The sequence below is a fragment of the Mchenga conophoros genome, linkage group LG20 (assembly GCF_057382185.1).
Source record: "Mchenga conophoros isolate Kocher_MC1m ecotype Shallow Benthic linkage group LG20, M_conophoros_male_GT1.1, whole genome shotgun sequence".
In the NCBI taxonomy this organism is placed as follows: domain Eukaryota; kingdom Metazoa; phylum Chordata; class Actinopteri; order Cichliformes; family Cichlidae; genus Mchenga; species Mchenga conophoros.
Window position 1 is genome coordinate 17,716,383 of NC_140545.1, and position 23,970 is coordinate 17,740,352.

General features: G+C 38.3%; 1 long non-coding RNA gene across 9 annotated transcripts; it reads right to left on the bottom strand.

The window, feature by feature from the left end:
- Window positions 1-9,577: 9,577 nt before the first annotated feature.
- On the bottom strand, window positions 9,578-20,107 carry LOC146550609 (uncharacterized). 9 transcript variants are annotated; one of them, XR_014890233.1, is made up of 11 exons: window positions 20,036-20,094; window positions 19,750-19,830; window positions 18,372-18,532; window positions 17,673-17,834; window positions 17,382-17,420; window positions 17,087-17,206; window positions 16,783-16,944; window positions 12,810-12,923; window positions 11,926-12,083; window positions 11,441-11,498; window positions 9,578-10,047 (listed from the first exon to the last, which is right to left on the bottom strand). It is a non-coding gene; the product is annotated as an uncharacterized LOC146550609 (long non-coding RNA). The 9 variants fall into 9 exon arrangements; XR_014890232.1 differs by having other exon boundaries at window positions 19,750-20,107; XR_014890231.1 differs by having other exon boundaries at window positions 18,372-19,830; window positions 20,036-20,101.
- Window positions 20,108-23,970: the final 3,863 nt, after the last annotated feature.

A 23,970-nucleotide genomic window follows, 5' to 3' on the forward strand; every position in this document is an offset into this window, starting at 1 on the left:
TCTATAAGATAAAGCCATAAACATGTTTGTCTGAGTCTTCTATCAAAAGTTACAGCGATTTATATGAAGTGGTTGAAAAACGCTTTATTTCGCCAAGACAGTGTGTTTCTCACTGTTACATGCATTTGAATGGGAAACTCGCCTGAAACAAAGTATAGGTTTTCATTATGTGAATAATTTTAAAATCTTAGCTCAAACGGCTGCAAAACCTGTTTGCCCAGCACGGGGATATTGAGTTCTATAAGATAAAGCCATAAACATGTTTGTCTGAGTCTTCTATCAAAAGTTACAGCGATTTATATGAAGTTGTTCAAAAACGCTTTATTTCGCCAAGACAATGCGTTTCTCACTGTTACATGCATTTGAATGGGAAACTCGCCTGAAACAAAGTATAGGTTTTCATTATGTGAATAATTTTAAAATCTTAGCTCAAATGGCTGCAAAACCTGTTTGCCCAGCACGGGGATATTGAGTTCTATAAGATAAAGCCATAAACATGTTTGTCTGAGTCTTCTATCAAAAGTTACAGCGATTTATATGAAGTGGTTGAAAAACGCTTTATTTCGCCAAGACAGTGTGTTTCTCACTGTTACATGCATTTGAATGGGAAACTCGCCTGAAACAAAGTATAGGTTTTCATTATGTGAATAATTTTAAAATCTTAGCTCAAACGGCTGCAAAACCTGTTTGCCCAGCACGGGGATATTGAGTTCTATAAGATAAAGCCATAAACATGTTTGTCTGAGTCTTCTATCAAAAGTTACAGCGATTTATATGAAGTTGTTCAAAAACGCTTTATTTCGCCAAGACAATGCGTTTCTCACTGTTACATGCATTTGAATGGGAAACTCGCCTGAAACAAAGTATAGGTTTTCATTATGTGAATAATTTTAAAATCTTAGCTCAAACGGCTGCAAAACCTGTTTGCCCAGCACGGGGATATTGAGTTCTATAAGATAAAGCCATAAACATGTTTGTCTGAGTCTTCTATCAAAAGTTACAGCGATTTATATGAAGTTGTTCAAAAACGCTTTATTTCGCCAAGACAATGCGTTTCTCACTGTTACATGCATTTGAATGGGAAACTCGCCTGAAACAAAGTATAGGTTTTCATTATGTGAATAATTTTAAAATCTTAGCTCAAACGGCTGCAAAACCTGTTCTGTTTGCCCAGCACGGGGATATTGAGTTCTATAAGATAAAGCCATAAACATGTTTGTCTGAGTCTTCTATCAAAAGTTACAGCGATTTATATGAAGTTGTTCAAAAACGCTTTATTTCGCCAAGACAATGCGTTTCTCACTGTTACATGCATTTGAATGGGAAACTCGCCTGAAACAAAGTATAGGTTTTCATTATGTGAATAATTTTAAAATCTTAGCTCAAACGGCTGCAAAACCTGTTTGCCCAGCACGGGGATATTGAGTTCTATAAGATAAAGCCATAAACATGTTTGTCTGAGTCTTCTATCAAAAGTTACAGCGATTTATATGAAGTTGTTCAAAAACGCTTTATTTCGCCAAGACAATGCGTTTCTCACTGTTACATGCATTTGAATGGGAAACTCGCCTGAAACAAAGTATAGGTTTTCATTATGTGAATAATTTTAAAATCTTAGCTCAAACGGCTGCAAAACCTGTTTGCCCAGCACGGGGATATTGAGTTCTATAAGATAAAGCCATAAACATGTTTGTCTGAGTCTTCTATCAAAAGTTACAGCGATTTATATGAAGTTGTTCAAAAACGCTTTATTTCGCCAAGACAATGCGTTTCTCACTGTTACATGCATTTGAATGGGAAACTCGCCTGAAACAAAGTATAGGTTTTCATTATGTGAATAATTTTAAAATCTTAGCTCAAATGGCTGCAAAACCTGTTTGCCCAGCACGGGGATATTGAGTTCTATAAGATAAAGCCATAAACATGTTTGTCTGAGTCTTCTATCAAAAGTTACAGCGATTTATATGAAGTGGTTGAAAAACGCTTTATTTCGCCAAGACAGTGTGTTTCTCACTGTTACATGCATTTGAATGGGAAACTCGCCTGAAACAAAGTATAGGTTTTCATTATGTGAATAATTTTAAAATCTTAGCTCAAACGGCTGCAAAACCTGTTTGCCCAGCACGGGGATATTGAGTTCTATAAGATAAAGCCATAAACATGTTTGTCTGAGTCTTCTATCAAAAGTTACAGCGATTTATATGAAGTTGTTCAAAAACGCTTTATTTCGCCAAGACAATGCGTTTCTCACTGTTACATGCATTTGAATGGGAAACTCGCCTGAAACAAAGTATAGGTTTTCATTATGTGAATAATTTTAAAATCTTAGCTCAAACGGCTGCAAAACCTGTTTGCCCAGCACGGGGATATTGAGTTCTATAAGATAAAGCCATAAACATGTTTGTCTGAGTCTTCTATCAAAAGTTACAGCGATTTATATGAAGTTGTTCAAAAACGCTTTATTTCGCCAAGACAATGCGTTTCTCACTGTTACATGCATTTGAATGGGAAACTCGCCTCAAACAAAGTATAGGTTTTCATTATGTGAATAATTTTAAAATCTTAGCTCAAACGGCTGCAAAACCTGTTTGCCCAGCACGGGGATATTGAGTTCTATAAGATAAAGCCATAAACATGTTTGTCTGAGTCTTCTATCAAAAGTTACAGCGATTTATATGAAGTTGTTCAAAAACGCTTTATTTCGCCAAGACAATGCGTTTCTCACTGTTACATGCATTTGAATGGGAAACTCGCCTGAAACAAAGTATAGGTTTTCATTATGTGAATAATTTTAAAATCTTAGCTCAAACGGCTGCAAAACCTGTTTGCCCAGCACGGGGATATTGAGTTCTATAAGATAAAGCCATAAACATGTTTGTCTGAGTCTTCTATCAAAAGTTACAGCGATTTATATGAAGTTGTTCAAAAACGCTTTATTTCGCCAAGACAATGCGTTTCTCACTGTTACATGCATTTGAATGGGAAACTCGCCTGAAACAAAGTATAGGTTTTCATTATGTGAATAATTTTAAAATCTTAGCTCAAACGGCTGCAAAACCTGTTTGCCCAGCACGGGGATATTGAGTTCTATAAGATAAAGCCATAAACATGTTTGTCTGAGTCTTCTATCAAAAGTTACAGCGATTTATATGAAGTGGTTGAAAAACGCTTTATTTCGCCAAGACAGTGTGTTTCTCACTGTTACATGCATTTGAATGGGAAACTCGCCTGAAACAAAGTATAGGTTTTCATTATGTGAATAATTTTAAAATCTTAGCTCAAACGGCTGCAAAACCTGTTTGCCCAGCACGGGGATGTTGAGTTCTATAAGATAAAGCCATAAACATGTTTGTCTGAGTCTTCTATCAAAAGTTACAGCGATTTATATGAAGTTGTTCAAAAACGCTTTATTTCGCCAAGACAATGCGTTTCTCACTGTTACATGCATTTGAATGGGAAACTCGCCTGAAACAAAGTATAGGTTTTCATTATGTGAATAATTTTAAAATCTTAGCTCAAACGGCTGCAAAACCTGTTTGCCCAGCACGGGGATATTGAGTTCTATAAGATAAAGCCATAAACATGTTTGTCTGAGTCTTCTATCAAAAGTTACAGCGATTTATATGAAGTTGTTCAAAAACGCTTTATTTCGCCAAGACAATGCGTTTCTCACTGTTACATGCATTTGAATGGGAAACTCGCCTGAAACAAAGTATAGGTTTTCATTATGTGAATAATTTTAAAATCTTAGCTCAAACGGCTGCAAAACCTGTTTGCCCAGCACGGGGATATTGAGTTCTATAAGATAAAGCCATAAACATGTTTGTCTGAGTCTTCTATCAAAAGTTACAGCGATTTATATGAAGTTGTTCAAAAACGCTTTATTTCGCCAAGACAATGCGTTTCTCACTGTTACATGCATTTGAATGGGAAACTCGCCTCAAACAAAGTATAGGTTTTCATTATGTGAATAATTTTAAAATCTTAGCTCAAACGGCTGCAAAACCTGTTTGCCCAGCACGGGGATATTGAGTTCTATAAGATAAAGCCATAAACATGTTTGTCTGAGTCTTCTATCAAAAGTTACAGCGATTTATATGAAGTGGTTGAAAAACGCTTTATTTCGCCAAGACAGTGTGTTTCTCACTGTTACATGCATTTGAATGGGAAACTCGCCTGAAACAAAGTATAGGTTTTCATTATGTGAATAATTTTAAAATCTTAGCTCAAACGGCTGCAAAACCTGTTTGCCCAGCACGGGGATATTGAGTTCTATAAGATAAAGCCATAAACATGTTTGTCTGAGTCTTCTATCAAAAGTTACAGCGATTTATATGAAGTTGTTCAAAAACGCTTTATTTCGCCAAGACAATGCGTTTCTCACTGTTACATGCATTTGAATGGGAAACTCGCCTGAAACAAAGTATAGGTTTTCATTATGTGAATAATTTTAAAATCTTAGCTCAAACGGCTGCAAAACCTGTTTGCCCAGCACGGGGATATTGAGTTCTATAAGATAAAGCCATAAACATGTTTGTCTGAGTCTTCTATCAAAAGTTACAGCGATTTATATGAAGTGGTTGAAAAACGCTTTATTTCGCCAAGACAGTGTGTTTCTCACTGTTACATGCATTTGAATGGGAAACTCGCCTGAAACAAAGTATAGGTTTTCATTATGTGAATAATTTTAAAATCTTAGCTCAAACGGCTGCAAAACCTGTTTGCCCAGCACGGGGATGTTGAGTTCTATAAGATAAAGCCATAAACATGTTTGTCTGAGTCTTCTATCAAAAGTTACAGCGATTTATATGAAGTTGTTCAAAAACGCTTTATTTCGCCAAGACAATGCGTTTCTCACTGTTACATGCATTTGAATGGGAAACTCGCCTGAAACAAAGTATAGGTTTTCATTATGTGAATAATTTTAAAATCTTAGCTCAAACGGCTGCAAAACCTGTTTGCCCAGCACGGGGATATTGAGTTCTATAAGATAAAGCCATAAACATGTTTGTCTGAGTCTTCTATCAAAAGTTACAGCGATTTATATGAAGTTGTTCAAAAACGCTTTATTTCGCCAAGACAATGCGTTTCTCACTGTTACATGCATTTGAATGGGAAACTCGCCTGAAACAAAGTATAGGTTTTCATTATGTGAATAATTTTAAAATCTTAGCTCAAACGGCTGCAAAACCTGTTTGCCCAGCACGGGGATATTGAGTTCTATAAGATAAAGCCATAAACATGTTTGTCTGAGTCTTCTATCAAAAGTTACAGCGATTTATATGAAGTTGTTCAAAAACGCTTTATTTCGCCAAGACAGTGTGTTTCTCACTGTTACATGCATTTGAATGGGAAACTTGCCTGAAACAAAGTATAGGTTTTCATTATGTGAATAATTTTAAAATCTTAGCTCAAACGGCTGCAAAACCTGTTTGCCCAGCACGGGGATATTGAGTTCTATAAGATAAAGCCATAAACATGTTTGTCTGAGTCTTCTATCAAAAGTTACAGCGATTTATATGAAGTTGTTCAAAAACGCTTTATTTCGCCAAGACAATGCGTTTCTCACTGTTACATGCATTTGAATGGGAAACTCGCCTGAAACAAAGTATAGGTTTTCATTATGTGAATAATTTTAAAATCTTAGCTCAAACGGCTGCAAAACCTGTTTGCCCAGCACGGGGATATTGAGTTCTATAAGATAAAGCCATAAACATGTTTGTCTGAGTCTTCTATCAAAAGTTACAGCGATTTATATGAAGTTGTTCAAAAACGCTTTATTTCGCCAAGACAATGCGTTTCTCACTGTTACATGCATTTGAATGGGAAACTCGCCTGAAACAAAGTATAGGTTTTCATTATGTGAATAATTTTAAAATCTTAGCTCAAACGGCTGCAAAACCTGTTTGCCCAGCACGGGGATATTGAGTTCTATAAGATAAAGCCATAAACATGTTTGTCTGAGTCTTCTATCAAAAGTTACAGCGATTTATATGAAGTGGTTGAAAAACGCTTTATTTCGCCAAGACAGTGTGTTTCTCACTGTTACATGCATTTGAATGGGAAACTCGCCTGAAACAAAGTATAGGTTTTCATTATGTGAATAATTTTAAAATCTTAGCTCAAACGGCTGCAAAACCTGTTTGCCCAGCACGGGGATGTTGAGTTCTATAAGATAAAGCCATAAACATGTTTGTCTGAGTCTTCTATCAAAAGTTACAGCGATTTATATGAAGTTGTTCAAAAACGCTTTATTTCGCCAAGACAATGCGTTTCTCACTGTTACATGCATTTGAATGGGAAACTCGCCTGAAACAAAGTATAGGTTTTCATTATGTGAATAATTTTAAAATCTTAGCTCAAACGGCTGCAAAACCTGTTTGCCCAGCACGGGGATATTGAGTTCTATAAGATAAAGCCATAAACATGTTTGTCTGAGTCTTCTATCAAAAGTTACAGCGATTTATATGAAGTTGTTCAAAAACGCTTTATTTCGCCAAGACAATGCGTTTCTCACTGTTACATGCATTTGAATGGGAAACTCGCCTGAAACAAAGTATAGGTTTTCATTATGTGAATAATTTTAAAATCTTAGCTCAAACGGCTGCAAAACCTGTTTGCCCAGCACGGGGATATTGAGTTCTATAAGATAAAGCCATAAACATGTTTGTCTGAGTCTTCTATCAAAAGTTACAGCGATTTATATGAAGTTGTTCAAAAACGCTTTATTTCGCCAAGACAATGCGTTTCTCACTGTTACATGCATTTGAATGGGAAACTCGCCTGAAACAAAGTATAGGTTTTCATTATGTGAATAATTTTAAAATCTTAGCTCAAACGGCTGCAAAACCTGTTTGCCCAGCACGGGGATATTGAGTTCTATAAGATAAAGCCATAAACATGTTTGTCTGAGTCTTCTATCAAAAGTTACAGCGATTTATATGAAGTGGTTGAAAAACGCTTTATTTCGCCAAGACAGTGTGTTTCTCACTGTTACATGCATTTGAATGGGAAACTCGCCTGAAACAAAGTATAGGTTTTCATTATGTGAATAATTTTAAAATCTTAGCTCAAACGGCTGCAAAACCTGTTTGCCCAGCACGGGGATGTTGAGTTCTATAAGATAAAGCCATAAACATGTTTGTCTGAGTCTTCTATCAAAAGTTACAGCGATTTATATGAAGTTGTTCAAAAACGCTTTATTTCGCCAAGACAATGCGTTTCTCACTGTTACATGCATTTGAATGGGAAACTCGCCTGAAACAAAGTATAGGTTTTCATTATGTGAATAATTTTAAAATCTTAGCTCAAACGGCTGCAAAACCTGTTTGCCCAGCACGGGGATATTGAGTTCTATAAGATAAAGCCATAAACATGTTTGTCTGAGTCTTCTATCAAAAGTTACAGCGATTTATATGAAGTTGTTCAAAAACGCTTTATTTCGCCAAGACAATGCGTTTCTCACTGTTACATGCATTTGAATGGGAAACTCGCCTGAAACAAAGTATAGGTTTTCATTATGTGAATAATTTTAAAATCTTAGCTCAAACGGCTGCAAAACCTGTTTGCCCAGCACGGGGATATTGAGTTCTATAAGATAAAGCCATAAACATGTTTGTCTGAGTCTTCTATCAAAAGTTACAGCGATTTATATGAAGTTGTTCAAAAACGCTTTATTTCGCCAAGACAATGCGTTTCTCACTGTTACATGCATTTGAATGGGAAACTCGCCTGAAACAAAGTATAGGTTTTCATTATGTGAATAATTTTAAAATCTTAGCTCAAACGGCTGCAAAACCTGTTTGCCCAGCACGGGGATATTGAGTTCTATAAGATAAAGCCATAAACATGTTTGTCTGAGTCTTCTATCAAAAGTTACAGCGATTTATATGAAGTTGTTCAAAAACGCTTTATTTCGCCAAGACAATGCGTTTCTCACTGTTACATGCATTTGAATGGGAAACTCGCCTGAAACAAAGTATAGGTTTTCATTATGTGAATAATTTTAAAATCTTAGCTCAAACGGCTGCAAAACCTGTTTGCCCAGCACGGGGATATTGAGTTCTATAAGATAAAGCCATAAACATGTTTGTCTGAGTCTTCTATCAAAAGTTACAGCGATTTATATGAAGTTGTTCAAAAACGCTTTATTTCGCCAAGACAATGCGTTTCTCACTGTTACATGCATTTGAATGGGAAACTCGCCTGAAACAAAGTATAGGTTTTCATTATGTGAATAATTTTAAAATCTTAGCTCAAATGGCTGCAAAACCTGTTTGCCCAGCACGGGGATATTGAGTTCTATAAGATAAAGCCATAAACATGTTTGTCTGAGTCTTCTATCAAAAGTTACAGCGATTTATATGAAGTTGTTCAAAAACGCTTTATTTCGCCAAGACAGTGCGTTTCTCACTGTTACATGCATTTGAATGGGAAACTCGCCTGAAACAAAGTATAGGTTTTCATTATTTGAATAATTTTAAAATCTTAGCTCAAACGGCTGCAAAACCTGTTTGCCCAGCACGGGGATATTGAGTTCTATAAGATAAAGCCATAAACATGTTTGTCTGAGTCTTCTATCAAAAGTTACAGCGATTTATATGAAGTTGTTCAAAAACGCTTTATTTCGCCAAGACAATGCGTTTCTCACTGTTACATGCATTTGAATGGGAAACTCGCCTGAAACAAAGTATAGGTTTTCATTATGTGAATAATTTTAAAATCTTAGCTCAAACGGCTGCAAAACCTGTTTGCCCAGCACGGGGATATTGAGTTCTATAAGATAAAGCCATAAACATGTTTGTCTGAGTCTTCTATCAAAAGTTACAGCGATTTATATGAAGTTGTTCAAAGACGCTTTATTTTGTCAAGACAGTGGGTTTTAGAGTCTTCATCATTAAATCTCTGGTTGCTTCATTTTTCTATCCTATATCAGATATTTTAAAGGTTATCTTAGGTAAAGTTCCATTGTCATGGTGAGGCAAAGTGCTTTATGTGTGTGTGTGCCCGTGTCATGAACGGCTATAAAAGGCCTATAATTAAAGAACAAAGCGGGGTTTGAGTTCGAGTTGCGGCAGACTGTCACTACTTGTAAATGGAACGCAGCCTTCCTACGGCGGACAGCTAATAACAGGAATCGGACGCGGTCCAGCCAAGTCCACAGCAACCACCATAGCAACCGCCTAGCATGACCTTAAAAACATATTCTGTCTTCATAACTATCAAAATCGTGAAATGATTTGCAAAGTGTGAAAGTGTTACAGCTGCAGAGAGCTATGGCGGTATCTATGGAAGCTGTTTACATAGCTAATAATATACGATGTAACCATGGAGACAGTCAGTCACTTGAGCTAGCGGTGCATGTTTACTACAGTGAATAAGGTGATTGAGTGCACAGCGTCCACACTCTGCAGGGAGTAAAGACATTACTTCAATATTGTTTTATATTGATATATATTAGCCTTCTGTTGACCATCACCTCAGGTTCACCATTACCGTTTCAGATTACAGATGCACACTGTCTAAACACATTCAAAAACTCATGTCTCAGAAATAAGCACAGCTGTTCATGTTTGTCATTAGAGTTTTATTTGTAAGAAAATTATGAACTTCATATTGTGCATTAAATAAAAGAACATTTCACAACTCTGAGTCAACAGAAACAGGTAACAGAAATGTCTCTAATGTGTACAGTGTAGTGTAAGCATTAAAAGATCATAAAGGAAAAACTAACATTTATGTGAAACTAATTGTAATAAAAAATGAGCAGGTGCTTTATAGATTTAAAAGAAAGAATCTGAAAACAACACTTTTTTGGTCTAAGTGATCAAAGTAGAAAACAGAACTGATGTTCAAGAACAAACCGTAGCTGCACTAATATTACACATCTCGATCGTTGTACTGAACAGACATGTTGCTTTTAAAACCACATGCAGTGTGTGACCATGACTGTTCACTGAGACCATGAACGCCACTTCGCTGAAGCATTCTTCTTCTTCTTCTTGCCATTAAATTGGAAGCAGAAGCAGCACGAGCTGATTTGATCTACTGAAAGGAAAAAGCAGAACATCTGAGTTGAAACCAGTCAGCTGAAATCATTAAGACAGGAACAAATTCAATGCAGTGTCTCAAGTGGCTTAGCCTGTTACAACTGTTGATACAAGCTAAATACGGTTAACACACAGTGTCAGGGAGCTCCAGTGTGGGAACTAGTGGCTTTAGGTTTGTAGTCATTTAACTTTCATCCATTCATTCATTTAATTCAGGAGGAAGAAATGCCAGGTTGGTGCAGGCTGGTTACATGCATTTGGTCCCATGCTGTCTTTAATTAAATGACTTGGTTCATTTTATGGCTGGGCTGTATGTGGGGTTATATCATGTTATTTGGGCAGGAGTACCTGTCCCCTGTTAGACTTAGAAAGTTTCTCCATAAGTAGAGTTTCTAACTCTTCTAGCACATCTGTGGCTGACAGCTTTTTGGTGGCTCTTTTTACCCCACACTGGTTGTGAGTGTGTAAATAGCCCCACTAGTTATTTTCAGAGCGTTCTCACTCCCGAGGCGTAACATGTCGACGTTTTGTCACGTCCCGCGGCGTTCCTGAGGAACGCGAAAGGAGACCTTCGGCGTTCTTATGGTACGCGGCGGGTTATGGCTGGAATCCAGTGCAATGACGCTCCCGCGGTAGTAGACGTTCCAGCCCTGTATTCCAGCCCTAAACCTAACCTTATCCCTAGCCCTGACCATAACCTTATTCCTGACCTTAACCAGGACTTTAATGATGTTAAATAGCGTGTTTCTAAGCGATTTGAAGAAAAAGAGCGAACATGTGTAGGTTCAGTCCAGACGGTTCTCATATTTCCTCTTTTTCCGAGGTCGTCATTTAGGAACGTGGTGGGTAGCCGAAAACGTAATATGGTGACGATTTGTCACCTAGCGTAAAATGTTACGCTTTGGGAGTGAGAACGGGTTGTTATTTTGGGTTGCAGTTAACTAGGGAGGAAGGGGTGGGTATGCCATGATTAGGTGAATAACAATTATATGTGATACATAAATTTCACAATGCATGCATATATCTCTATCAATTAAACCTGGCCTGAGGGCTGCCATTTTTTACATTCAGTTATTTCTCTTAGAAATGTTGGAACTAAATAATGAATGTGTTACAGTTAAAGTGAAACACTGGTCAGTGTAAATGGCTCATTGGGACACAGAAACCTTTAAATTAAACCTGATATCTAGTGTCAAACAATATCAAAGCTGTAAAAGATGTTTACATTCAGAATTTATAAAACTATTATTGTAAATAAATTCAAACAAGTGAGCTTTTCTCTTTGTGCTGAATATCAACACTGTGGTTTCTTAGACTGTAAGCTGTACTTTAGTGCAACCAGTTGCAGAAGCTGCCACTCCAAATGTCTTTTGATAACAAGAAAAAAATACCTTTTCAGTACACGGCCTGAAGTTCTTCTCCGAAATCTTCTGCAATCGGCTTTGTCTGCTGGTTTGAAGACAATAAACCATAAAAAAGATGATTTAGTCACTTTGTCTGTGTCATGCAGCTCGAATGTGTCGTGTAACGATGTTGAATAGCCGTCGTTATCCCTCTGCTGCGTCAGTAGGATTGTACTGTACAGCATCTCATTGATATGTGAGGAATGCTAATGTAACACGATAACAGACTTACATCATTAAAATATAAAGTGCAGGAGATATTTAGATATTTTTTATATTTATATTACATTTTATAGCTGACGGATATTACTAAATAGATAGAATTTACTAAATAGCTGGATGAACATGAAAAATATGTCTATAATAACAAATGACCATGAGAGCCAGTAGAATTAATTCAGCTGGACACTCAAAAGACGTCCTTAAATGCTCTTTAAGTGGCAGAACAGATGAACAAACAGTTAATCGCTTACTTGAGATGAAATCTGCTCAGCTACTTTGAAAACAGCTTCTAACTGGTTCCTCCTTTAACAGGATGACTGCTCAGGGGTAAGGCCATCATGCAATCCAGCAACCTTTATGGTTCTGCTTTGATTCACCAGGAACTATTAGGGAAACCTTCCAGCGCCTCCTGTGAAAGACACAGGCATAAACACACAAACATTTATTAACATGTTCCACAGTGTTCCAGTTTGATTTTCTTATCCTGTGGACAACAACGTACATGGATGCAGGTTTATTGTTAACTTTTGTAAGGTTTATTTAATGAACATATCCAGCTGCAGCTCCACTGTGATCCTGAACTGGATAAGCACTTAAGAAAATGTGTCAATAAATGGACAAACATCAACTTACTATATTTATCCAAACAGACGGGACCAATAATGCTTCGCTGAGTTAGAGACTTTAACAGACTCTTCTATGTAAGAATGTCTCGTGCTGATATACCTGCAAACTTGACAACAAAGGTTTTTCAGACTACATGTAGCTGTCCTCTATGTCAGCTAACACATTTACATTTATGTCACACTTATTTCTGCTTTCCCATTTTATAATTATTACTTACATTTTGATTAGATACCTTGAGTTTGTAAATGATCAGATTACATAATTGGAATACAATGTATCCAATTCAGGGTTGCGGGAGGATGAAGCCTATCCCAGCTGATACAGGACAAAGACAGGCTGCCAGTTTATTGCAGGGCTAATACAACATGTGTAACAGAAAATCCACTTAAATGTTTGATATTTCTTATAATAATCATAATTATGACTATTATTTAAAGGTTTCTTCATAAATACATTTTGATTTTTTATAACCCCTAAAATATAAACCTGAGCTGTTTCAGATTCTGACCTCTGACCTCAGTGACCTGGCTGTGTCCTCACTGCAGCTCCCTCTTGGAAGTACGTCTGCTTCTTGTCTTCCCCCAGTGTTGACCGCCTGATATCAAGATATCACGTACTGTAACTGAGGAACAAAAAAGGACAAACACTTGCCTTCATTTAAAAGTACATTCATACAGAGATAATCTATGGAAACACACTAGTTCACAGTTTGGGAGGAACCAGTTCCTGTGAAACATTTCTGTATATGAACATCATGTGGAGAATGAATGAAATGAGTTCTTCAGGTGACTCAGCAGTCCCATACTGACAAATGAAATCTAGTTAAACTATTAAGCATATTTGCTCTTCTGAAATCTGTGTTAAACAACAACAAACATAAATTAGTAACAAAAACTACAGCTGAGTATAGGCTTTACAAACCACCAGCAGCCATAATGCTAAATTTTAATCTTCAAATGTTTCTGAGCTGTCTTCAACCTGCTTTTAGCACATTAAAGTCTCAATAAATAAAGTCAATGCAGACTCAATCCTAAATGTTCAGCACACAGAGACACAGAGGTACTGTTTAAAGTTTAGTGTTAACTTGAGTCACTGATCATTCACAGTATTACAGAGTCTGGCAGTCTTTGCATGATGTCCACGTCACTGTAAGTTTCTAGCTGACTCTCAGGTGTGCCAGCAGGAAAGAGTAATAATAACCTGCATCCTGAGGTTTGTCATGCAGGATTAAAGGAGCCAAGCTTTGTTCACACAGCTAGGATTGTATTTTACACTGACCCTGGGTCAGTATCAACTTCAAGAAGACAGCTGTAACTGTTGATAGAAGAATCACACACACATATTTATGGCTTTGCCTTATAGAATTCAGCATCTCAGTGCTCAGGAAATAGGTTTTGCAGCTGTTTGAGCTAAGATTTTCAAGTTATTCACAAATTAAAACCTATACTTTGTGTCGGGCAAGAACTAAATTCAAATGCATGTAACAGTGAGAAACGCGTTTCTCATCAACTTCATAGAGCTTGCTGTAACTTTTGATAGAAGACTCAGACAAACATATTCATGGCTTTATCTTATAGACTTCAATATCCCCCCAATGTGTGTGTGAGTCTTCTCTCAAAATTTACAGCTGTCTTTATGAAGTTTATGGAAAAACGCTTTATTTCACCACGTTAGTGCGTTTCTCGCTATTACATGCATTTGAATGGAGTTCTCGCCCGACACAAAGTATAGGTTTTCAATTTGTGAATAACTTGAAAATCTTAGCTCAAACAGCTGCAAAACCTATTTCCTCAGCACGGAGATGCTGAATTCTATAAGGCAAAGCCATAAATATGTGTGTGTGTGAGTCCTCTATCAAAAGTTACAGCTGTCTTCATGAAGTTGATACTGACCCAGGGTCAGTGTAAAATACAAGTTATTCACATAATGAAAACTTATACTTTGTTTCGTGCAAGAACTCCATTCAAATGCATGTAATAGTCAGAAACGCACTGTCTCGGCGAAATGAAGCCTTTTTGTACAACTTCATGAAGTTAGCTGTAACTTTTGATAAAAGGCTCAAAGCAGAGGGATAACGACGGCTATTCAACATCGTTACACGACACATTCGAGCTGCATGACGCAGACAAAGTGACTAAATCATCTTTTTTGTGGTTTATTGTCTTCAAACCAGCAGACAAAGCCGATTGCAGAAGATGTCGGAGAAGAACTTCAGGCCGTGTACTGAAAAGGTATTTTTTTCTTGTTATCAAAAGACATTTGGAGTGGCAGCTTCTGCAACTGGTTGCACTAAAGTACAGCTTACAGTCTAAGAAACCACAGTGTTGATATTCAGCACAAAGAGAAAAGCTCACTTGTTTGAATTTATTTACAATCATAGTTTTATAAATTCTGAATGTAAACATCTTTTACAGCTTTGATATTGTTTGACACTAGATATCAGGTTTAATTTAAAGGTTTCTGTGTCCCAATGAGCCATTTACACTGACCAGTGTTTCACTTTAACTGTAACACATTCATTATTTAGTTCCAACATTTCTAAGAGAAATAACTGAATGTAAAAAATGGCAGCCCTCAGGCCAGGTTTAATTGATAGAGATATATGCATGCATTGTGAAATTTATGTATCACATATAATTGTTATTCACCTAATCATGGCATACCCACCCCTTCCTCCCTAGTTAACTGCAACCCAAAATAACTAGTGGGGTTATTTACACACTCACAACCAGTGTGGGGTAAAAAGAGCCACCAAAAAGCTGTCAGCCACAGATGTGCTAGAAGAGTTAGAAACTCTACTTATGGAGAAACTTTCTAAGTCTAACAGGGGACAGGTACTCCTGCCCAAATAACATGATATAACCCCACATACAGCCCAGCCATAAAATGAACCAAGTCATTTAATTAAAGACAGCATGGGACCAAATGCATGTAACCAGCCTGCACCAACCTGGCATTTCTTCCTCCTGAATTAAACGAATGAATGGATGAAAGTTAAATGACTACAAACCTAAAGCCACTAGTTCCCACACTGGAGCTCCCTGACACTGTGTGTTAACCGTATTTAGCTTGTATCAACAGTTGTAACAGGCTAAGCCACTTGAGACACTGCATTGAATTTGTTCCTGTCTTAATGATTTCAGCTGACTGGTTTCAACTCAGATGTTCTGCTTTTTCCTTTCAGTAGATCAAATCAGCTCGTGCTGCTTCTGCTTCCAATTTAATGGCAAGAAGAAGAAGAAGAATGCTTCAGCGAAGTGGCGTTCATGGTCTCAGTGAACAGTCATGGTCACACACTGCATGTGGTTTTAAAAGCAACATGTCTGTTCAGTACAACGATCGAGATGTGTAATATTAGTGCAGCTACGGTTTGTTCTTGAACATCAGTTCTGTTTTCTACTTTGATCACTTAGACCAAAAAAGTGTTGTTTTCAGATTCTTTCTTTTAAATCTATAAAGCACCTGCTCATTTTTTATTACAATTAGTTTCACATAAATGTTAGTTTTTCCTTTATGATCTTTTAATGCTTACACTACACTGTACACATTAGAGACATTTCTGTTACCTGTTTCTGTTGACTCAGAGTTGTGAAATGTTCTTTTATTTAATGCACAATATGAAGTTCATAATTTTCTTACAAATAAAACTCTAATGACAAACATGAACAGTTGTGCTTATTTCTGAGACATGAGTTTTTGAATGTGTTTAGACAGTGTGCATCTGTAATCTGAAACTGTAATGGTGAACCTGAGGTGATGGTCAACAGAAGGCTAATATATATCAATATAAAACAATATTGAAGTAATGTCTTTACTCCCTGCAGAGTGTGGACGCTGTGCACTCAATCACCTTATTCACTGTAGTAAACATGCACCGCTAGCTCAAGTGACTGACTGTCTCCATGGTTACATCGTATATTATTAGCTATGTAAACAGCTTCCATAGATACCGCCATAGCTCTCTGCAGCTGTAACACTTTCACACTTTGCAAATCATTTCACGATTTTGATAGTTATGAAGACAGAATATGTTTTTAAGGTCATGCTAGGCGGTTGCTATGGTGGTTGCTGTGGACTTGGCTGGACCGCGTCCGATTCCTGTTATTAGCTGTCCGCCGTAGGAAGGCTGCGTTCCATTTACAAGTAGTGACAGTCTGCCGCAACTCGAACTCAAACCCCGCTTTGTTCTTTAATTATAGGCCTTTTATAGCCGTTCATGACACGGGCACACACACACATAAAGCACTTTGCCTCACCATGAGAATGGAACTTTACCTAAGATAACCTTTAAAATATCTGATATAGGATAGAAAAATTGAAGCAACCAGAGATTTAATGATGAAGACTCTGGGTTCTGTAGTGACCTGAATGACTCTTTGCATACAATTTATTGAAGAGGACTTTAGAATGCACTTTACATTTAGACTGTTGCTGTTTAATTTTTTACATTGTTGCGGTGTTATGTCATGAATAAAGTTCACCTGCTGGGGGTTTGATGGATCAGATCATCATAATCAGTGGGTCCTGAGGTTGGTGGGACTGTCTCTGGTGATGTCACCATGAAGGAACAGCATCTGGCACGTGTTGCTGAAACATCCCAGTACACTGGTGTAGTTTCCTCTCCAGCTGTTTGACATTTGACACTTCAACATTAAGGAGAAGAAGAAGAAACAGTGTTAGGTCAGGTGACCACATGGTTTCTAAAGTAACTGACAGGAAGTAACCAGGCCGTTAGAAATGGATGGCATGTGTTTAGAGTTACTGGAGTTGGGTAACTCTACTTACCAAAAGCAGAAGCACACAGATGAAGGATCAGATGCTGAATGTTGCAGGAACATGCTCGTGCGGTGGTCATTCAGTGCTGCTCCGGCAGGTTAGACAGTCCAAGACTGATATACTGCCCATCTGAGAGTTTGAAAACACACATGCAAAGATTTATTTTGTATTACAGTCAAAGTTGGATGTTCATTTTTGTCCTTTAAAAATGTTTGTGTATTTGAAAGCGCTAACATTTAAGGATGACTTGGATCGTCTCCTTTAAAGGGGAGACAAGTGTATCCACTGATCCACGTCACTTTACCTGGATGATGACTCCTCTCCCCCTCACTCAGAAACGCTCCTAATATAACCAAGCAAATAAATAATATTGAAGATTTACTTACATCATTACAAAAACAGGAAAAACATCTCCCTTTGATTCTATTTCTCCATTCCTGCTGAACATCAGGCAACAAATATCTCAATAAATCACAGTAAAATGTAAAGCACATGTTTTCTCTGCTTTGTCTAACCTCTGCAGAGCCTCTGTCAAGAAAAACATATCTGTAAGCATAAAACAAATATACATTTCATAACACGTCACTGGACAAACCTCGGTCAGTTGATTTCCTCTGTGCAGTGTAGACGAACATCAGTCAGCAAGTCAAGGTGGTGAGATGGACTGGTGTCCTTTGTGACTCTGCTGGTTCTTCTGAGGAAATACCACCGTCTCTCCACACCGTCACCATCTGTGAGCACAAACTGCTGCTCTGCTCTGCCAGCATGTAGGAAATCACATATCACACACACAGGGGTGAAGAAACATTAGAACTCAACTTTGGATACTTTAGATCTAAACAGATCAAAGTAGCTCTTAGCTTCAACAATCAGTGAACAGACAAACAATGATACCATACTGATTCTGTATGAATACAATATGGTATTTTCAATACAGGTGTCAAATTAATTTACTAAAACTAATACAGATATATGTATTTTTTTTTTTATAAATTCGTTTGCTAAATTATAAGAATATATATTTTTTCATTTAACAATTGCAACTGAAAGAAATTAAATATTGAACAAAAATATATTGTCACATTCTGAGCATGCTCAGCATGCTGACAGACTTGAAGTTGCTACAGATTTTAAGAAGTGATAATTATAGGGAAAAAACTTCTCTTTTTCATCCGTTTAATCAAACATTTGATGCCTTAGATGTCTCAGTCCTATAGCATTCTGCAACTACAACTAAGCTGAAGCTTGGATTTGGCTGCAGGTGCCCTGTACATCCTTCTCAACATGTGGGTACCATTTAATCACACTTCTTCCTGAGCTTTGCTTCGTCACAAGACCAAAGGTGGCATCCCGTGTCACGGTCATATCATCATCCAGAAGAAACATTTGAAGAAACATCATGGAGAAGAAACATTTACGCGCCTCCCGGTTTTGTTTTCTGATCCTGCAAAAAGACTGAGGACAACAAAGCCCAGAGAACACGAGATACACAACATCCAACATTCAGACTCAACAGCCTCCATAAATGAAGAGCACCAGGTTGGTTCAGTTATAGTAGATGTCATGGAATTTTTTAAATAAAGTCTGCAACACAGAAAGAGCTGTGATCATGCTATTTATTACTGTGCACAGGAGAGCAAACACACATCAAACATCACAGTTCAGTCATGTCAGCTCTGCCACTTCACGTGTCTCGCTATGAAACCTAACGGATCAATGGTTATGCTGTTTTGTGCCCTTGACGTTATCAGCACCTGTAAAGGGAGTTGTTTTCTCAAACTGCTGAAGTAAGTTCATCTAGTTTTAGAAACCTTCATTGAACAGTCTATAACAGTGTCACAACTAAGCATATGCATAAGCACTTAAATGCTTTAAATGAGAATAACATAAAATTTCTATTACAGGAGCTAGAGCCTGTCCCAGTAGTCATAGGTAGAGCACACCTGGACAGGTCACCAGTCTGTCAGAGGACTAACACAGATGCAGCCTGACTCAATCCTAAATGTTCAGCACACAGAGACACAGAGGTACCGTTTAAAGTTTAGTGTTAACTTGAGTCACTGATCATTCGCAGTATTACAGAGTCTGGCAGTCTTTGCATGATGTCCACGTCACTGTAAGTTTCTAGCTGACTCTCAGGTGTGACAGGTGTGCCAGCAGGAAAGAGTAATAATAGCCTGCATCCTGAGGTTTTTCATGCAGGATTAAAGGAGCCAGGCTTTGTTCACACAGCTAGGATTGTATTTTACACTGACCCTGGGTCAGTATAAGTATCATACAGTTTAAACGAAGCACTGAAACTTGCACATATTTATTACAGATGCACTGAAGCTAATCGAGATATTTGCTGTCAGTCTGTGGCTGCGATTAAACACTTTACTGGAAACTTTATTAACTAGTAACTTCGTCAGTCATGACAGAAGCTAATATTTCTGTGCTAACATCGTTTAAACAGTAACAGCTTTACTCCAATATAAGCTAACGTTTACACCGTAACTTTAAGCTAGCACCATAAAGACGGTAAAACACGTAATAACATCTACAAATGCATCTTAAAGCTGTTATATTAGCACTCGGTGTATTACTAACATAACCACATTAACATTATTGACACTCGCTGGTCTGACTTTTAATAGTCATTCTATAAATGCTGTCCGTTTAAACGGTCTTACCTGTACACACTCCTGTATCCACCGGATTGCAGCCAGAGTGGATTCTGGAGTCTTCCCACGCTCCTGTTAGTGATCCTCCATCTGGATGGATGATAACAACCTTCTGAACAATCTAGCAGGAGATGGTCCATATCTAGGGGATATGGACTGACAACAGCCGAAGCGGGTGAATAAAGTCACCCAGTCGCTAGCTGTGCGATTACCCAGCATACACCAGCACAATATTAGGCACAGCACCACCATAGACATTTTCAGTGGTTTTGAATGCAGGACATGGTTATCTTACCTTGTAAAATGCATGACAATAAAACAGCTAACCACCATAAAATGGTATTGTGTATGTATGTATGTGCATGTGTGTGTGTGTGTGTGTGAGAGAGAGAGAGAGAGGGGGGGGGGGGGGGGGGAGAGAGATCAAAGGCGTGCGCTTATGTTTTTTCTTGATCAAGAGTGTGCCTCCTCTCTCTTATTGGATGTATGGTATAGCATGTTTATTCAGGTGCACCTTTGAAGTCTATGAGAATACTTTGCAGCCTGGTCTGAGTGGTCATTTCTGCACAGACACAATGAAGCGTGCACTCAGTTTAGAGGAGGCTGTTGCTGCAGTTTTGCACTCTCCACAAGCAGTGGAGATACTTCTGACAGCGAAGAAGAATTTTTGCCAGGCACCGAGGAGCTTTGCAGCTCATGTGCGGAGGAGGAGAAGGAGAAGGAGGAAGAAGAGCAGGAGGAAGAGACAAGACTGGAGGATGGCCAGTGGAGATCTAAAAATGGAGAAATCATGTGGCAACCCACACACGAAGAGGTCCTGCCATTTTTTCCTCCCCCCATTTTAACCCCAGGACCAACCCATTATGCAATTCGTATAGGATCAGCAGCCCTGTGAGCACTTTCCATCTTTTTTTTGCAGAGGACATTATGCAGCTAATCCTGCATTTCACCAACCTGCAGGGGCAACAGGTCAGTAAAAGACTGGAAGGACATAGATGAGGAGTTGCAGGCTTACATGGGGCTTGTGATGCTGGCTGGCCTGTACAGGTCTCAACATGAAACGACAACAAGCCTGTGAAATGGGGAGACAGGGCTCTTCTGTTTCATGCTACCATGTCAAAAAAAAATGATTTGAGCAAATTAATCGGGCAGTAAGATTCGATGATCGTCTCTCCCGTCCAGGTCGCTAGGGGGGGGGGGGGGGGGGGGGCAAGGCTGTGGTTTCCTACATCCCCAAGCAAAGAAAAAAGGTTGTCTTATTGAGCACCAGGCACCGTGAGCTACAAGTCCAGGACTCTGGGAAGAGAAAGCCCCACATCATCCTGGATTATAACAAATGCAAAGGGACTGTGGATCATTTGGACCAGGTAAGCACAATTATAAGTAATTTATTTGCCAAATTGTTTACCGTTTCTCATTGTTATAACTGATAAAGTCAGATAATGTGATTATAATAGTTTTGATATGAGATGATAGTTTTAGACTATGATAGTTTTGATAGTTACAGTAAGGAGGGGGGGGGGGGGGGGGGGGTCCAGTTTGACGCCCACAGGCAGAAAGAATCTCTTGCTTATGGCTGTATAAATCTGTTCATGTCACCTGATCATTTCTTTTTGTTTTGCAGGTTTGTGGCAACTACTCCTGCCGTAGAAGGACACGTAGGTGGCCCATGTGTCTGTTCTACCACATGATCGAGGTAAGCTGCTATAATGCTTTCATTCAAGACAGCTGTAACTTTTGATAGAAGACGCATATAAACATATTTATGGCTTTATCTTATAAAGTTCGATATCCCCGTGTTGAGCAAACAGGTTTTGCAGCTGTTTGATCTAAGATTTTCAAGTTATTCACAAAATGAATACCTATACTTTGTTTCGTGCGACAACTCCATTCAAATGGATGTAATAGTCAGAAACGCACTGTCTTGGCGAAATAAAGCGTTTACAACTTCATGAAGACAGCTGTAACTTTTGATAGGAGACTCAGATATGCGTATTTATGGCTTTATCTGATCGAATTCAATATCCCCGTGTTGAGCAAACAGTTTTAAAGCTATGTGAGCTAAGATTTTCAAGTTATTCACAAGATGAAAACCTATACTTTGTTTCGTGCGAGAACTCCATTCAAATGCATGTAATAGTCAGAAACGCACGGTCTCGGCGAAATAAAGTGTTTTTGTACAGCTTGAAGTTACCTGTAACTTTTGATAGAAGGCTCAGACACACATCAATATGGCTTTGCCTTATACAATTCAGCATCTCCGTGCTGGGGAAACAGGTTTTGCAGCTGTTTGAGCCAAGAGCTTCCAGTTATTGAAAAAATGAAAGCCTATACTTTGTTTCGTGCGAGAACTCCATTCAAATGCATGTAAAAGTCAGAAACGCACTGTCTCGGCGAAATAAAGGGTTTACAACTTCATGAAGACAGCTGTAACTTTTGATAGGAAACTCAGATATAGGTATTTATGGCTTTATCTTATAGAATTCAATATCCCCGTTGAGCAAACAGTTTTAAAGCTATGTGAGCTAAGATTTTTAAGTTATTCACAAAATAAAAAGCTATACTTTGTTTCGTGTGAGAACTCCATTTATGTTACGCCCCTAATCTAGGCGTGTAGGGACGCACATAAGGTTGGAGGAGAGAGATACAAATCCCCGCCCTGGTTCCCAAGCCAAACATCCAAACCAGTTGTGAGTAAAAAAAAGGTGATTTTATTTAAGGACAAGAAGCATAGCTCCAGGGTGAGCCCAGGCCAAAATAATAAACAAAACCAACTAAGACCCACCAGCAAAGACTAACTAAACCCTAGGAAAGAAAAAGAACAAACAAATGACAGAGCTATCCCTTGCTCCCTGACCAAGAAAACAGGAGAAAACGATTCCAAAAGAAAAGGCAGCTCACCCCTTCCGCTTCAGCCCACGAGTGCCTAAGCTCTCAGCTAATGCACTAGGAGCGGCTTTTACAATTCACCCTCACACAAATACACAAGATAAGCACAGGCTGGGAAAACCATGGTCAGGACCGCCACGGCTGTCAGGCTACTCGCTCGTTGCACACACTCTCTCCCTCTCTCCCCTCTGGAGCTGTCAGAGCGGCTTTTTGAACGTGGTCACCTGTTCCATGGTCCAATCAGCTGCTCACTACTCTTCATTAGGGGAGGGACCTGTAAAGTGTCTTAAACACAGTAAAGAGACACGTCTCGCATGTAATAGTCAGAAACGCACTATCTTTGCAAAATAAAGCCTTTTTGTACAACTTCATGAAGTTAGCTGTAACTTTTGATAGAAGATTCAGATTTACGTAGTTATGGCTTTATCTTATAATATTCAGTATCCCCGTGTTGAGCAAACAGGTTTGAGCTAAGATTTTCGAGTTATTCACATAATGAAAACCTATACTTTGTTTCGTGCGAGAACTGCATTCAAATGCATGTAATAGTCAGAAACGCACTGTCTCGGCGAAATAAAGTGTTTTTGTACAGCTTCATGAAGACAGCTGTAACTTTTGATAGAAGGCTCAGATTGATGTATTTATGGTTTTATCTTATAGAATTAAATATCCCCGTGCTGGGAAAACAGATTTTGCAGCTGTGTGAGCTAAGATTTCCAAGTTATACACATAATGAAAATCTATACTTTGTTTCGGTCGAGTTCCCCATTCAAATGCATGTAACAGTGAGAAACGCACTGTCTTGGCGAAAGAAAGCGTTTTTGTACAACTTCATATAAATAGCTGTACCTTTTGATAGAAGACTCGGATACACAGGTTTATGGCTTTATCTTATAGAACTCAAGGTCCCCGTGCTGGGAAAACAAAACAGGTTTTGCAGCTGTTTGAGCTAAGATTTTCAAGTTATACACATAATGAAAACCTATACTTTGTTTCGGTGAGTTCCCCATTCAAATGCATGTAACAGTGAGAAACGCACTGTCTTGGCGAAAGAAAGCGTTTTTGTACAACTTCATATAAATAGCTGTAACTTTTGATAGAAGACTCAGACAAACATGTTTATGGCTTTATCTTATAGAACTCAAGGTCCCCATGCTGGGAAAACAGGATTTGCAGCTGTTGGAGCTAAGATTTTCAAGTTATACACATAATGAAAACCTATAATTTGTTTCGGTCGAGTTCCCCATTCAAATGCATGTAACAGTGAGAAACGCACTGTCTTGGCGAAAGAAAGCGTTTTTGTACAACTTCATATAAATAGCTGTAACTTTTGATAGAAGA